This window comes from Neopelma chrysocephalum, unplaced genomic scaffold, assembly GCF_003984885.1.
Source record: "Neopelma chrysocephalum unplaced genomic scaffold, ASM398488v2 Primary Assembly neopelma1_93, whole genome shotgun sequence".
Taxonomy (NCBI): Eukaryota; Metazoa; Chordata; class Aves; order Passeriformes; family Pipridae; genus Neopelma; species Neopelma chrysocephalum.
This window is the reverse complement of record NW_020897755.1, coordinates 288,146-301,131: the sequence shown is the minus strand read 5'-3', so window position 1 is coordinate 301,131 and position 12,986 is coordinate 288,146. Positions and strand designations below refer to the sequence as shown.

The 12,986-nt window shown below is 52.4% G+C and overlaps 1 protein-coding gene across 8 annotated transcripts in view; it reads right to left on the bottom strand.

Annotated features, from left to right (window-relative positions):
* Window positions 1-8,248, bottom strand: part of CAPN15 (calpain 15) — a 53,543-nt gene extending 45,295 nt beyond the window's left edge. For 2 of the 8 annotated variants that reach the window (XR_003535929.1, XM_027693693.1), the window contains exons 1-5: window positions 7,779-8,248; window positions 7,508-7,674; window positions 4,757-4,797; window positions 4,151-4,203; window positions 2,986-3,132 (exon numbers count right to left, since the gene is read on the bottom strand). The gene's annotated coding sequence lies outside the window, so the exon portion shown is untranslated. Of the gene's footprint in view, window positions 1-2,985; window positions 3,133-4,150; window positions 4,204-4,756; window positions 4,798-7,437; window positions 7,675-7,778 lie in introns of those variants that run through there. The other 6 variants (XM_027693695.1, XM_027693698.1, XM_027693694.1 and 3 more) reach the window with 5 other exon arrangements.
* Between the last annotated feature and the right edge of the window lie 4,738 nt (window positions 8,249-12,986).

Sequence of the window (12,986 nt, the reverse complement as noted above, 5' to 3'; positions counted from 1 at the left end):
TGTAATTAATAAAGCACTACTTCCACCTATCTAATCTGGAGAGGAAGCAACAATGTGAGCAGATTGAAGTGTCTTGAGAAGGGTGGATCTCACTCATGGAAATTAACAGTTAAGCACCTTAGTAAGATGCTGAGTTTGGATTTTGGTTTTCTGCCCCTTGCAGCTGCAATAATTACCAGGTTTCAACAGATGCTGTTTAGCTGCTCCCAAAATACTCCTTCCAAAATAAAACCTCTCCCGAGCCACTCACTCCAGCTTACCCTGGTCGTGATGCAGACCCTTCCTTAAATTCCCCACCAGCACCGTGAGCAGCAGGCACATACAGCAAGTTCAGGACAGCAAAGTTTTCCCATGGAGGTTCTTCCTGCTGCTGGGACAGCAGAGCAGTCACCTGGACACTTCCAGATAACTCTATTCCTCCACAGCAGCGAGCAGTGCTGACCCTTCGGGCCCCAGCTCTCCTGTCACACTGGAGCAGGCAGGAAGGGTGGGGATCTGGGTCTGCCCAACCCCCTTTCCTTCCCTCCAGCTTCAAAGTAGGCTTTGGCTCCGAAGAGAGCAAAAAAGGAAGCAAAGGGAACTAGCCCATGTGTTTCAACGCATCTAGGAAGTTGCAGGATCAACTTTTCCTAGGATCAGCCCTGAGCTCTTCCCTTTGGCACACAGCAGGAAGGAGACAAGAGGTCCCTGGAGCTGCTGCAGCCACTGAGGAAACCTCAGTGAGGAAGACTCACCCCAGCTGGTCCCATGTGCAGAAACTCCTCCCTGTGACAGGATACCCCACACACTCCTTTTCCTGGTAATTTATGAACCACTTGGCACGTGGCAGCTCAAGTACTGCCTGAGTTTTCCAGCCTCACTTGGTTCTCAACCTCCTAGACTCAGGGACAAGACTTTGTCACTTCATTAATTTTTCCACTCCCTCAGCCTATAAATAAAGTCAACTCTGAGCTACTCCCTTGCTGCAGGGAAGATCCAGGAATGAAAACACAGCCATCCTCAACTCCAGACAGCTCTGAGGTGGTGGGTGAGCAGCTGGCCCAGGAGAAGCACACCATGTACCTGGGGGAAAGACGTCCCTCAAAGCTGTGCCAAGAGGAAGGACACTTTCTTCCAGAATTGAACCAGCCCTTCTCCTCCCTCTGCTGTGTAAGCTCCCCTGCCTGCGGGCTGGCTAAGATCATAGATCCATAGAATGGCCCGAGTTGGGAGAGACTCACAGAGTCCACCTCCTGGCCCTGCACAGGACACCCCAACAATCCCACCCTGTGCCTCAGAGCTTTGCCCAAAAGTTCCTTGAGCTCTGTCAGCCTTGGGGCCGTGCCCACTGCCCTGGGGAGCCAGATGTGCTGGTACCACCCTCAGCAGCAAAGAAGGAGCTCTGTGCCCTCACTCACATGCAACCTGCTGCTGGCAGGGAGAAAGCAGGGCTCCTGGAGAGCTCTGAATGTCCAGTGCCCACACACAGCCCTGGCAGGAGCAGCCTCCTCTGCAGGGACTGCAGGATGCGACTCACACCTTGAAACACAACCTAGCTCAGGGGCCAAAGGGTGCAGCTGGAGGAGCTGGGGCTGACTGGGGCATGGAGCTGGAGGAGACCACTTCAGACATCATGAAGGCATGGCCAGCCCTTGGCCAGTCCTGCCTCCATGCACAGCAGAGCTCCCTGCTTCCCACAGAAGGAGGCACAGGCTCACAGGGTCTGGGGGAAGCAGGGAATGGTGTGCAGGGCTGGAAAGGTGCACAGCACGAGGCAGGGCAGTGTCAGGAGGGTATAAAGTCACAGACCACGGCAGGCATGGGATAACTAAGGCTGCAGAGTGCAGTGTCTGATGGTGTGCCATGCCAGCCAAGCAAAGGAAAGAAGCTCAAGCATTTGTGTGCCCAGCAAGTGACAGATCCAGCTCCCAGCCCCAGGCAGGGTGGCAGGACGTGCAAAACCAGGTCCCAGCACCAAGCAGAGCATGGCTGGCACTCACCAGGCTGAGATGACTCTGCTAAAAGAAGTAACCCCAAGAGAGGAAGGGCAAACAACCCCTGTCCTTCCACAGGGCAGTGGGGGAAGAGCAGACAAGCAACAAGACACCCACCTCAGAGAGATGCAGCACAGGCTGAAATCCAAGATGCAAACACCGACCCAGGAGAGCTCTAAGGCTCAAGTGCAGCAAGAGCAAGTGAACTGAACACTCTGTGCTGAGCAGGTGTTGTGCACACAGCTGGGGACAAGAAATAAAGTTTTGCTGCTCATTCTCCCTGCCCTCACCTGCCAAGGCAGCCCAAGTGCTGCAGTCTTGGCAGGAAATTAAGGTGTCAGCAAGTTCCAATTCCTTGCAAAGGTTCTGGCAGGGAGGGGCAGGAAGGTACCTCCAAGGACAGACTGAGGCATAGGTATAACAGGAAGGATGGACCAGTGGTTGGCACACTCAGCTGGGAGGTGGGAGGCTTTTGCAGCCCTCGTGCTCTACCACAGAGCTCCCTGTGTGACCTGGGCCATGGTCCTGTGACTCAGGAAGCTCTGTCAGACCTGCCAGGGCCAAGAAGTCTTCAGGTACACAAGGCACAAGGATGACAGGCAGTGTGTGAGCAGCACAAATGGGAGGACATGGAAAAGGGAGAGAAGGGTGAAACTCACCCACCCAAATGTTTGTTATTGGGCAGAGGGCTGGAAGAGGAGAGGAGACCAGAGATTCTGGCCTTTGAGGAAATTGAGGGGACTGGAAGCTGCAAGTGAGCTGTTTTCCAGATCTCTGTGAGAAAAAAAGACTGGTACACTACTTGCAGAGGTATCACTAGGTGAAGTGAGCTGTCTGGAAGCACATTTCCAGATGGGCTATTAATGAGGTAACAAGATAATTTAACCTGGAGCCCCAGACCAGCACAGAACAGGACCTCACGTTTCATGCGACACTTTAGCAAAGGCCAGAACAGCAGCACATGTCTCTGGCCATGGCATTAACATGCAAGGGCAAGCTCGAGGGTCTTTACCTTCTTTCAGCTGCCTTGAAACTGGTTCTGGCCCAACTTTAACACAGAAGAAACTCATATACAGCAGCTGAGTTGGGCTGAGCTGCATTTAAAGCCCAGCACTGACTCTTCATAAAGTATGCAGGCAGAGGAAGAGGTGTCCAAAGCCTGAAGTGAAAGATTGATAGGAAAAGTACATTTATTGCAGAACCAGCTTAGCCACAGAGCAACGAGCAGCAAACTCTGAGCAAAGTTTCCTCTTCTCCCTTGCACTGGACACTGTGAACCAGTGACAGATAATCCAGGGAGCTACTGAAAATCTACCACGGTCACTTTGAGAGAGGGGATTATACAGATTTGAAAGGGCAATCAACATCTTAATCACAAGCTGGAGGGAGGAAAAGAGGGAGAAGCAGGATGTTTTTTTTTAAAATAAGGGTTAACTTCAAACCCCATCTCCATTGACAACTGAAGAGCAGTTTCTGAACAAGCATGAAAATGGCAACAATGGCACCGCTGAAGAAGGGTCTGAATGTTTAAAAAAAGCCCACACAAGGCAATCCCTACAACCCCAGTGCTCTATTAAGTCAATTAACACTGCTCCAGTGAAGTGCAGCGAGCCACGTGTATCCTGCAGTTTCCCAGCCAATTGTGGGTGACTTTGGAGCTCAGTGTTAACTCAGCCTGTGTGGGCTGGCACAGGCCCTCTCATTAGCAGCAGAGAGGTGATGCCACAGAGAGACACACATGGGCAAGAAACAAAACAACACAAGCCCCAGCATCCAATCTTGGGAAGCTTTAAGCAGCAGATCTCATTTCCAGATCTCTTCCTCCCTGTATTTATAATCCTTGTAGCAGAGTTCTGTCATCCTACTCAGCTCACAGGCTGCCCCAGCTCCAAGAGATGTCAGGCTGAAAAATCACCCCGACAGATTGCCTGCTGAGACCAGTTGCATTATAAAAACAGGAAGCTCTTACTCTCCTGCTCCCAATATGCTGTGGATTGAATGGGAAGGAGCAGACGCAGGGATGCTTTGCAGGAAGCTCACACACATGGGCCTCTTGCCAGGAAAAACGCGTCTTGAGTAACACATGTGCTCTTAGTTTCTTCCTTTCTCAGAAAGGTTTAACTACACTCTGGGTTACCCAGCAGCAATAAACCATTTTTCCCCCCCTTCTCACTTACAGCAGAGTGTTGCTTGGTAAACAGCAGATCTTCCTGTCTGAGGCTGTGCCAGCCTGTGCAGAACAGAATTGTTGTTATTGCACATTCATAGCTAGGGATAAACATGAATAAGAGCCACGAGTAAGAGCCAGGCACTGGCTCTTCAATGCACTGCTTTATCAGGTTCACCTTGATTCAACTGTTTCTGACAACATCTCTCCCTCCTGAAGGGGCAAGATGGCACAAGTAGCAAGGACAAACACTAAAAAACAAGACAGAAGTGACAGCAGCACAAAAAGTGCTCTTCTGTACTTGCTAACACTCACAAACTGTGCAGCTCACAGCTCCACCTGCACTTGAAACACTCAAAAGCACAACACAGAAACAAATGAGCCCAGCCAGCCCAACCTTCCCAAATGGAAAAACAAAGCAGCCTTCAACATTTTCTCAGGACAAATCTCCACCGAGAGCCACAACTGCTGCAGGACATAAAGGTTACAGAGAGCCAGGGAAGGAACAAAAAGTGCAAGTCATCTCTCATCTGCAAGCTGACACTCTGCAATGGCACAGGTACAATCAACCAGCCCGGGAAAGCTGGACACTGGGAGTCAGAGGAGGGTTTCTGACCTTTCAAAGAGCAGATCTATCGACCAGCTGCTCCAGAAGCACTGGGGAAAGAAGCACAGAGTTAGTCCCAATGATGGTTCCTGGACAAGTTCATGACCTGCACAAGAAGACTGTCTTCAGCAGCAGGGAACTGGGCTTGATGACCCGTGGAGTTCCTTCCTCCCAATCACTCAGCAACCCGAATTCATGGCGGGCCATAGGTGCCCAAACACAGCACAAACACGAGGTCATTCCCAAAAGGACAGCAGGGATTGTATCTCCAGATCATGCTAAGCTGACAGATAAGCAGATGAAGAGCTGGCCACTGCAGAAGGGAGGGGAAGAGAGTTGCAGCAAAAAAACAAAGTCTCACATCCAGTGAAAATCCAGGGCATGGACTTGGAAAGCAAAGTCTCAGAGACAGGAGGTGGAGGAGACATCCCCTGAGCACACTGTCCCCAGACATCCCAATCACAGCTTTAATTCTAACACAGGTTAGACAGACAGTAAATATGTAAGTTGCCCAAGCCTCATCCAGCTGCATCCCTTGCTAGACACAGCTCCCAGTCCTCACTGCACTGCCCTGCCCAGAGCCAACAGGCAGCAGCACCTGGGTGTCTCCTTCTGCCATTTTTATGCAAGTTGGCCTTCCCTGGCCTTAATCTGGCACCACGTTCCAATTTCCAACCAACTGGCCTAGATTTAAACCACTGCATCTCTGGCTGTGCCTCAGGCAAGTGCACAGGTAGGATAAGCCTGAGAGACAACAGTGGCATTTGGCATTTCCATCACAAACAATGGGAAGAGAAAAGCATAGGAATCACTGAGAACTGCACATGAGGCTCCTCCCTTCCCCAAGAGCACAGGGAACCAGGAGAAACCAGGGAGGTGGGACAGACTTGGGGGCTGGAGAGGAAAATAGTTCCTCTTCTGGAATCATAGAATCACACAATGGTTTGGGTGGGAAGGGACCTTAAAGCCCATCCAGTTCCACCCCTTGCCATGGGCAGGGACACCTTCCACCAGCCCAGGTTGCTCCAAGCCTCGTCCAACCTGGCCTTGGACACTTCCAGGGATCCAGGGGCAGCCACAGCTTCTCTGGGCAACAGGGAAGCACAGCTCAGAGTGATAATTTAATGGAGAAGCACCACATTACTGCTTCCCCCCCTCCAGCTCCACATTGCACCTGCACTCTGTTCTGGGCCATTCTGAAAACCACGTGGATCCTTCTGCACACTGCCATGGCAGCCATGTCACAGCTTCTGTTAGGAGATTATACTGTAATTGAAATTATAGGTGTGGAATAACACCTGGGACAATGAAGTGCTACAGATAAAACAGAGCCTGACACTGCCACAATCCTCCCCTCTCCTCACCAGAGTAGCTTTACTGGCTCACTGTCCCCATCACAAGTGGCTCCTCTTCAGCTACACCAGTAGAGCTGGAAGTGCAGGATGTGTTCAATTACACAACACCTTAAACCATATTTTCTCAGGAGAACAGTCATTAGAACAAATACAATGGTCAAACTGAGGAATGAGGATACAACAAGGAAAAGGCTGAGAGGGTTGAAACGTAATGCAGACAGTTTGAGGAACAAGCTGCCTCTGTCAGAGCAAAGCCAGCCCTAGCAGGGCACCAGAGGTACCTCCAGCACAGGGAGGGAGCTGGGCTCTCCACCAAGGGCAGTGGCTGCATCCTGAACCCACAATGCCCAAACAGGCAGATGGAGAGGAGGTCACATCACTGGAGTCACTCTCAAATGCCTTGCAAGACAAATCCAGCTGCCTGAGCCTGTGGTGCTACAGACCCCCAACCTTCCCTCCACCAGCCTCTGCTTCCTAAAACATGCAAGGTCAGGCAACAGGAACAATGGCAGTAACATTTGTAAGACATTTCAAGGCTGAATCAAAACTGACCCAAGAGCAGGAATGTCACTTCATCCCTCCCACCACTGAGAACTAGCCATGGTACAGACCTGACCAACACCTCCCTGGGGACAGTCACTACTCAAAGATAAGAGTGTTCAGTCTGGCTTCCCTGACCCCCAGCTATAAGAGATTCCTGCAGACATTCTGCTGTGGCTGGACACCAAAGCCACATGGAGACTCCAGCTAGTCCATAGGCACCCAGGCAGACCAGACAGGCCAACACACAGCACACTGGTGTCCATTTGATCAATCCAAAACCCCAACATGGATCATTAGAACTCAAGGACAACACTATCACACACTGCAAGAGTACCCACCCTGAAGGTCCAAGCTCAGACTGGCTTCCCACCACCTCGTCCTGCCCCCACAGCCCAGGCTCTCAATCCCCAGGCTGAAAGCAGCCCAGCCATTTAAGGCACAAGACAGTCCTGGCCTGGGAACTGCCACAGTGGTTACTGCAGGCAAAGCAATGCAGAGTTTCTAAGACCAACTTATTCCCCTGCCCTGGCACTGCCTCAAACACACCCTGGGACAGTTGTGCAGTTTCCATTGCTTAAGATTGCGAGGTCCTGGAAGACCCCACAATTTCTCTTCCACTATTACAGTTTCCTCTTCACCATAAGAAAACCAGGGGACAACAGTATCCCTACCCACATGAGCATGTAGCCTTCACACAGACAGCATGGAGAGGGAAGCACTCAAAGGAGGAATCAAAACAAGGAAGAACAACAAGAACGAGATGCGTGGGAGACACAAAGCGGGGTAACAAACCAGAGCAGAGAAGGTCTTCCTTTCAGCCCCTCCCAGCCCAGCCCAGAGCTGAGTCAGAAAAGCCTCTCACCCCACACGGTTCCTGCTCAGTGGGTCCGGTGCCAGGGGTGTGGGGTCAGCCTGGAGTCCCTGGAGCCGGGCGGGCACTGCTGGCACCCGCGGAGCAGCCTGGCAGGGGGACCATGCTAGGAGGTGTCTGCAGGAGCACTGGGAGCACACCAAGCCTGGCAGGAGCAGCTGCTGCGTTGAGCTGGAGGACAGAGAGGGGAGAAAGGCACGTAAGAACACATGGCTGCTGAGACTCCGGGCTGATCAGCATCACCCCAGCAAACACAACCAACCTCACATCACTCCGTCACCATCCACTCGAACTCCAGCTGGCAGAAGGCTCTGTGCTTCCCAGGCAGAGCCTGGGAGCTTGGTCCTGTCTGGAGACACGACGGGTCTGCTTTTGGGTCAGCTCAGATTCTTCACTTGTGGTTTCAGAGCCTTTGGCTGTGGCTTTATAGTTCTGTGCCCAGCATTGGCCTCACTCTCTCTGACAGTGGCTGCTGCTCAGCATTGTGCTGTGAGCTGGCATCAGAGCAGGAACAGCACCCCGGGAGCACGGCAGGATGGAGCAGGGCAGGAGGGAGCACGGCAGGATCGCGTGGACAAGGACTCTGGACAGCTCTCGACAATCAGCAACAGGGCAGGAGCTCCCGAGGGGCCGGATGTGAGCGCAGCGGTGTCTGGCGGGGCACGCTGCCTGAATGTTCAAATACAGAAACAGATGTTAATTACTCTGCATAGCCAGGACATCATTAGCAGTTACATCTACTAGAAATTCTACAGTACTAATTCCTCTGATTATGCCAAACGTGCCCATCCCACCCCCAGAAGCCATGACGTTCAAGTAGTTGCCTCGGCAAACCTCCCTCCTCCGAGATATTTCCCCTTCCTCCTTCATATTCTCTGCTCTCAAAACAACCTGTTTTAGTGAAATCCATGCTTTAGGAAAGAGCTGTCTCCTTTGGGACGGGCTTTTAGCAGATGGAGGCAACAAGAACCCTTGTCCATAAGTGTCTGGCTCACCAGCACATTCTCACTTCCTCTGCTTGAGGCTGGGGAGGGAGCACAAAAATAAGGATTCAGCCAGAACAATGTGATCACTGAGTCTCTTTGGGAGCACGGCAGAAGCACCAAGAGCAACAGATCCTGTTCTGCTCCCTCACCTTGCCCACTGTCCCCACAGCCACACCATCAGGTGCAGCACAATGCCCCTGGGGTAGGTCACACACTCACGAAGAGTGTTTCTCTTCCAGCACTCTCCACCAGTGAGAATTCCAGGCAGTGGGGAAAAGATGTCCTGTGGTGAACACCTGGTTATGGGCTGGTAATGGAACCAGAGGACAGGGAGGATGACACAGAGCAGGCAAGAGGCGCCACTCAGGGACCAGTAAAAAGTAAATAAGGGACTGATTCAGGTTCAAAAAGGACCTTTTAGCCCAAGGGTCTGTGCAGCACTGGCTACAAAGAGAATTCCAGCCCACAGCATCTCCAAGGCACTCATTGGAAAGGTTTAAAGCTAATGAGGGAGTGAGACCAACACCAGAGGACAGAGCACCCCACAAGTGCCACATCACTGTGTGTGACACCACATCATTTTCCTTGTAGGACACATGTTCACACAAGTATGGAGTAGGAAGGGAAAGCTCTGAGCACCCAGCAGCTTAACACAAAGCCTCTGGGCTGTGCTGGAATTCCAAGGACTGCCCCAGCTCTGCCTGCTGCCTGAGTCTGCAGGCAGGAGACTGAGAGAGGCAAGCTGGAGAGCAAGACCTTGACCACATCAGTGCTGCAGGTTCTGTGGAGAGCAGGGCTGCCACAGGGGAGGACACAGCCCGGCACACAAGGACCCTCATGCCATGCTCCCATTTCCAAGGACCAGCACAAACACAGGGGAGTTCCCTTGCTACCCCAACAAAGCTGTCCAGAGTTACCTTCTCTGCAAACCTTTTTGTTACAGGAGCAGGAGAACACAACCCAAGCTGGGAAGCTGCCCAGGATATCCTCAGTAAACCAAAATCACCTGGGCCGGGACTGGGAACAAGATGCTGAAGAGGAAACGCTGGTGCCATAGGAAGAAATGTCACCATGTCAGAAATGCAGCTGGGTGGCATCACAGAGAGGACAACAGCTTTTGTAAGGTCTTGGTCTCTATTTTAGCAAAGTGGGTGTGCATTGATAACCCTGCAGCTTTGGTAAGGGCTGCCAATGCCAGGGCTGGGGCAGGACACCAGCGTCGTGCCCTGACATGGTGCCATTGTCACCCTCCCCTGACGCTGAGCCTGCTCAGGCCCACAGCATTTCCTCAGCACCCTCCTTGTTACAAAAGGGGCTGCACTGCAGGAACAGAGAAGCTCTTTCTTTTTTTATGAACACACATTAGAGTTTACACCATTGGCAAAGCACGGAGGCACGACTTTGTGGGGGAACAGAGATATGGTTCCAACACTAGTTTTAATGTGCAAGCCTAAAGACTCGGCTTCAGTTTTTAGAAATCAAACTTGATCATCTCAAGCTGGCAAAAATAGCCCCATGTTCCCTCGAGTTATTTTCTTTTCAAATAGGCAGGGTACAGCACAATAGGAAATATCAGCAGTTATGTATTCAACCTCCAGAAACCCAACGGGCCAATTCCAGCAACCCACGGCAGCTTTCCAGCCCTCCCTGATCTATTTGCTGGAGTTAGAGTGAAAAGCAGGCTGCCCCCGAGCCATTCAGCAAACTCCACGTCCCACTAATTACATCAATATAAATGTATTATCTTGGCTGTCAAACATGGGCTGCCTGAACAGGACAACGCTCTGCCATGGAAATGCAGGAAAACAATTGCTCTTTCTGCTGGTGACACATTTCTCTGGATCTTATTTCCTTGCCAGGGCTCCCCCTTCCCCCTTCTACCCAGGCACCAGGGCAGCAGTATTTTTTTTTCCAGAGCAAGAGGAAATGGCACAAAAAAATCGTCCCCATCTTTTAAGTGACTGAAGATGAGCAGATTTTGGGAACACCACTGGCACTTCCCATCAGCCGTCCTGACACGGGGAAGCAAGCTGTGAGGGCAAGAGTTAAATGTTTCTCCTGAGCAGGCAGCAGCCCTTCTGCCTCTCTTGGCTTCCTCAGCTGCCATCGTTAAATGTGTCCACACTCCAAACAGCAAATGTGACAGAAATTCGGAGTAGCCTGTTCCTCCCTGCCCGGCTCGGGGACAGTGGCCTGGAGAGGGCTGTGCACTCAGGAAGGGTCCAACAGCTACCACCAAGGTTGAGACAAACACAGGCAGATCCAGGAGGCTCCCAGGGAACAGGCAGGCAGCTCACCTCGCTCCCAAGAGTGGGATTATGACGGAAAATGAGGAGGAAGCCACTGACTCACCTGTCTCTCCCGCGTAAGCAGCTTTCCCAAGGAAGGCTGCGCTGTGCCTGACCTTGCTCAGAGCCCCACGTTCCAAATGGGCTGCTCACAAGATTCCTCCCAATTCTGGGCACTTGGAGAGAGCCACTGCAGCGGGACACTGGGCTGGCACACACTTTACAAATCCGTCTTCCCTCCCCCTGCCCACGGCTCTGACCACAGGCAGCCACTGCCCCTCACTCCAGCCTCCCCCTGCTTCATGAAGATGCTCACTCGGAGAAATGCCACAGGGTCTGGTCCTTCCCAGACCCCTCTGCTCACAGGCAGGGTCAGAACGAAGCCAGAAACAAACAAGCCTGGATTCAGACAAGGCAGGAAGAGGAAAAAAGCATTTCTCCCACTTGCATCTCACCTGGGAGCAGATGATGTTCCCACCAGAGGAGATCAGCACAACCATGGCTGCACACAGGGAGGGGAGAGGTTGGGTCTCTCTCTAAATCTCATGTGCAACCACCACAAATTTGGAAAGCTCCCACAAAACCTCTGGGACAGAGGAGAGCACGTTTTCCATGAGATAAAGCCAATAGCACTCAGCTGGCTGAGGGAACACCAACAGCATTCAGCTTTGGCCACTTCCCTCTGCAAAGCCAGCGGTATTCCGAGCAAAGATAAGGGTATCCTGTGGACAGCCCTGGAGAGCAGAGGGCAATCAGCCTCATGAGGGCATCCAGGCTCCTCCACGGGGTCACCCAGCCCTTCTGCTCCTCCGAGGAAGCTCCGAGTCTGGGCGTGACACCCGACCTTTTTAATGTGCAACTTTAGCAGTTTTGGTTTGTTTTTCAGGATTTATTCCAATTCAGGAGACACTGTGCCTGGCCCACGCCTTGGGTTCCCTCACGCACCAAGTCACCAGGCTCCAGGAGGCTGCTCTCCCTCCTGCCAAAGCAACGGGGCTTAGCAAAGTCACATCCAACCTTCAAAGGCCTCTGCAGCCCTCCAGCCCCTCCCGAGGAAGGGAGCACTGTTGGGTCTTGCCTTCTGCCTTCAACTGTTAAAGCCTTTGACACAAACAGAAGCTGATGCAACTTGAAACGAGTTAATATCCCCACGTACATAAAATCGGGGTAATTTGAATCCTGCCTCTGACACATTCCTTGGGCAGAGCTCAGTCCTGCTCTGGCTCAGTCAGGGGCACAAGCCAGACTGTTTGGCAGTGGGTCTCAAAAAACGGCCACACAAAAGCCACCAGGAGGCTCACAGTGCCACAGGAGGCTGAGAGATCACCTGGGTCTGCTCCAGTTTAGGGAGGAGCACAGCCCTGAAGCACAAGTCCCTGCGAGTCCCAGGTGACAACGTGCAAAGTGTGGCAAGATCTCTGCGTTCAGAGCCACAGGGGCCACAGTCTGGGATGTGCACCCCCTCCTCTGCATCTCAGCGCCTTCCAAACGCATTCCTGGTCTCCATCAGCTCCCGACCCACCCAGAGCAGTGCAGTACATCCCACACCAGTGCCCCAGGCCACGGGCAGTGAGCACTTCCCAGATAACCTTCTGTCCGACCCTGAGAACCCACCCAGCCGTATCCTGGGCCTATGGAGCACCAAGCGCTGAGATTCCCATCTGAAGAAACGCTTGGAGGAAACAGGATGACATTTCAAACACAACACTCACATTATTTTATCCCCCATCACCAGATGACCACCTCAGCTGTTTCCTGATGCCTGGGGGAGATGTACCCCAGATGCAGGAGCAAGGAGAGAAGAGAGAAACTTGGCAAACAGAGAGGTTGGCCAGCACAGAGCCTTTTCCATCCTCTGTAAGACTTCTACACCCAGGACCTGGAGGCTGACATGCTTCTCCTGCAGTTGAGCTGATGTGCATCAAAATCCAGGGGTCTTGTTGAGGCACCAGGACCCCAAAAGCCTCAGGATGTTCAAGACCCAAGTATAAGAGCAGCCAACTGATTCTAAACGGCAAACTCGCAAAAGAAACTGCACAAAATCCTGCTCAGCCCCCAGCAGGGGGGTCTAACTAGGAGGTGAGAATGCAGACCTGAAGGACAGGCAGCCCTGGGTACTGGGGACTCTGCTGTGGTCCTGCCCAGAGCGGGCACCCAGCAGTGCCCTAAACCAGCTCCCCTGCCCAGCAGAGCCCC